The sequence below is a fragment of the Schistocerca piceifrons genome, unplaced genomic scaffold, assembly GCF_021461385.2.
Source record: "Schistocerca piceifrons isolate TAMUIC-IGC-003096 unplaced genomic scaffold, iqSchPice1.1 HiC_scaffold_797, whole genome shotgun sequence".
Lineage (NCBI taxonomy): Eukaryota > Metazoa > Arthropoda > Insecta > Orthoptera > Acrididae > Schistocerca > Schistocerca piceifrons.
The window spans coordinates 52599-56355 of NW_025729055.1; positions in this window are offsets into that span (position 1 = coordinate 52599).

Consider the following 3757-nt stretch of genomic DNA (forward strand, 5'->3'; position numbering starts at 1 on the left):
GCGATACAATCCTTCTAAAGACAGACGAAACAGTCTGCGCAATGAGCTTTCAAATATATTCTGTTCACGACGAGGGTAAATGTCATCTACCTTTTTTTAAGACAACATACGCTATAGTTGCATGAAGGATCAATCAAGCCCTCTGTCTGCATGGAAGTTTTCCATTATGATCAGCTATAAACTACTTCCACATTCAAGCCTTCTACTTCCTGTGTTCTTTTCCTCAGACATTCATCTTTACGCCACGTCTCTCTCATTTCTTCAGACAATTTCACACTTATTCTCCTACCACTTCGACTTTATTTTAAGACTTTCGTTCTGAAAACGTTTCTTCCTGCTGCTTCTTCTCATTTCGTGTTATGTATTGTCAAAGCCAACTGGTTTTCAATACATATTCCCAGAAATAATTGAAGATATTTTTTGTTAGCCTGCCTCCGTTCTTTGCGTATAGATGTCCAAGAACATATCTTATTTTCCTAAGGATTTTGTTATTTCAAAAATGGTTCAAATGGCTCTGAGCACTATGGGACTTAACATCTATGGTCATCAGTCCCCTAGAACTTAGAACTACTTAAACCTAACTAACCTAAGGACATCAGACAACACCCAGTCATCACGAGGCAGAGAAAATCGCTGACCCCGCCGGGAATCGAACGCGGGAACCCGGGCGCGGGAGGCGAGAACGCTACCGCACGACCATGAGCTGCGGACTTTTGTTATTTCCTTTACGTTTCGTCGCATCTCTGAATTCTGTGCCTCTTAAGGGAAATAACATTTTTTTTCAAAATTTATCTTTATAATACTTCTAGTGTGTCTCATATACAGGTTGGTCCATTGATAGTGACCGGGCCAAATATCTCACGAAATAAGGTTAACGGACATCATTTTGAGCATTTATTGGATTAATGTGGTATTTACAGGTAATCACGCTGTAACAGCATAGTTCTCAGAAATGATAAGTTCACAAAGGTACATGTATCACACTGGAACAACCGAAATAGCATGTTCAAACGTACCTACGTCCTGTATTTTAATTTAAAAAACCTACCTGTTACCAACTGTTCGTCTAAAATCGCGAGCCATTTGGTTGTGCCTATTACAGCGCCTTCTATCACAAAGCGAAAAAGTGGTCCAACTAAAACATCCATATTTCTTTACGTACTTCACGAATATATAATAAAAAATGGGGGTTTCTATTTAAAAAACGCAGTTGATATCGGTTTGACCTATGGCAGCGCCATCTAGCAGGTCAACCATAGCGCCATCTGGTTTCCCCCTTCAAGCTAGACGAGTTTCGCCCGTTGTAGTTTTTTCGTTTGACGCATATTTAGTGAGATATTTGGCCCGGTCACGATCAATGGACCACCCTGTATAATTCAGTGTTAGGCATTTGCAGACGTAGTGGCAATCTGGGTTCACTGACGTGTTGTAATTTCTTTTTGTTTTATTTCTCTATATGCGCTTTTTATAACAGATAGTTTTAGTTATTCCGAATGCATTCTACAGTTTGTTTGTGCTTTCATCTGCAGCATATTTTTATAATGCCTTTTTAAAAAAATTATCTCTCCTTGATCATCGAACTTTTTAATCTTTTCTATTTCACCAATGCATCTTGCTAAAATTTGTAGAGCATTTTTGTGTTAATGATTAAATTTAGTTTTTCTGCTGACAGTTTTAATCCGCTGCATTGTCTATGAACGGCCTTGCCGCAGTAGTAACACCAGTTCCCGTCAGATCACCTAAGTTAAACGCTGTCAGACTTGGCTATCACTTGGACAGGTGACCTTCCGGGTCTGCCGAGCGATGTTGAAAAGCGGGCCGGTTCACGCAGCTCTTATGAAGCCATCCGAGGAGCCACATGGTTGAGAAGTAGGGGCTCCAGTCACGAAAACTGACCATGGCTGGTGGAGTGGTATCCTGACCACTTGCCCCTCCATATCCGCATTCAGTGGCACCCGTCGTGTGAGGACGATTCGGCGGTCGGTCGGTACCGTTGTACCGTCCGAGGCCTGTTTGGACGGAGTCTATAGGCTATGTGTTCATGCGATATTGATTTGTGTTTCAGCACCCGCTAATTTTTCAGATAGTTCAGTAAAACCGGTTGCAACATACAAGTAATACTTCAATACACTGCAGCCTTTGTTCCAGGTTTCTTGGTGACAGGTGACTCCTATAGCAGCTACGTTGAGAGATGAAGTGGCTGGCGTTGGGAAGGAAGTCATGGCTGGCCACATCACGCCAGTCAGAAGACTAACGACTCAAAAAAACTTGCTTCAATTTTTCGTTCCAAAAACTTAGAATTTTTTCAAATACACGTTTGAAGAGTCCGTGAGATAAGCCATCTTACCTTACTGCTGTATTTGCGTTTAAGGGCTTAGAGATTTCGCCGACTAAATTAAGTTTTGTGATTGTTTTTGCTACCTTGTCACAGATCAGTTTTGCCAGTTTAAATGTGAGAGCGAAATCTTGGATTACGTCCCAAATTGTTTCTTGGTATCCAGAAATGTTTCAGTTGCGTTTTCAGAATTTAGTTGTTTCTGACGGATGGTAGATCATAGAAGTCCCTAACCATTTCTGGGAAGGAGCACTCTAATTCAACTGAATTGTTTACAATACGAAGGAATATGAATATGAAATGGAGAAAGATAACGTAATTCAATGAAATCACTATCGTTCGGCATGTTTGCTCTCCATGTTCAAGCATAGCTGCCACCTGTCCTCGGTGCACCTGAACATGCACTGAAACACTGCTGGAGTAATTGTACGTTCCTCTCCCGAAAAGCATTAACGCGTGTGCTGCAGATCGCTGATCTTCACCTTGAGCGTCCGACTATTGATGTGATGCCATACAAAGACGTCAGTTCAAGCGAGCGTGCTGCCCAAAACCATCACGTGCCTCGTCAGATCCAGCGCCCTAGGACCTTTTCGTTGAGCTACTTATGCACAATGTGTGCTAAGTGTGCTGGGGTTCCGTCCTGTTGAAACAGCAACAAATCCAGAACGTCGGAAAACAATTGCGGCGGTCAAACATGTCCATGTACGATGTTTCGTGAGTGGATAGTCGATGTGCTGTTGCGTGAGGTGAGGATAACGTTGACGAAACTGTTCTTGAACCTCAGCAAAGGGTAATCGATTTAGGCTACAAATCACGACGCTGATCCGTTGTTCTGAGGGCAACATCTTTCAGACTACCTGAAATAAAGAGAAAAAAAATTAGCATTGTCCCTGATAAGGTTAGGGACTTCTCGGACACAGTGTATAGGTAAATTCCGATTTATTCTTAATAAATACAGGGTTCTCCAGAAAATTACAAATTTCGAATACTGTATAGCAGACGAATGATCGTGACGGCTATTACGTTAACGGGAAGACTTTCCGTTTATTCATGTCGCGGCAGCGGATAGGTACAAAACGTCGTTCTCTGCGATTTTTTTTTTAAGGCGGAAATCTACCGTAATAATTCGTCATTCTTACGGGTAGGGTGCCTGACTGAGTCCCATCTGCTCATCATATTAGAAAATGTATGCTCAAACATGAAGAAGCATATTCTATCTTGCGAAAAAAGTCTGCTGTTGATAATCTAACGATCCGTCCACCAGAGGGTGAATCTGTCAGCGCTGTTTAAATTGCGATCCAGTAACACCTTCTTTCTCCGTTTCTCTGTTCGACAACATATTCGGCACCACAGTTACTCCGTAGAGGTGTATCAGAAATACTGAATGAATTACAATTCCTCCCTTATTGCAGAATGTACAAC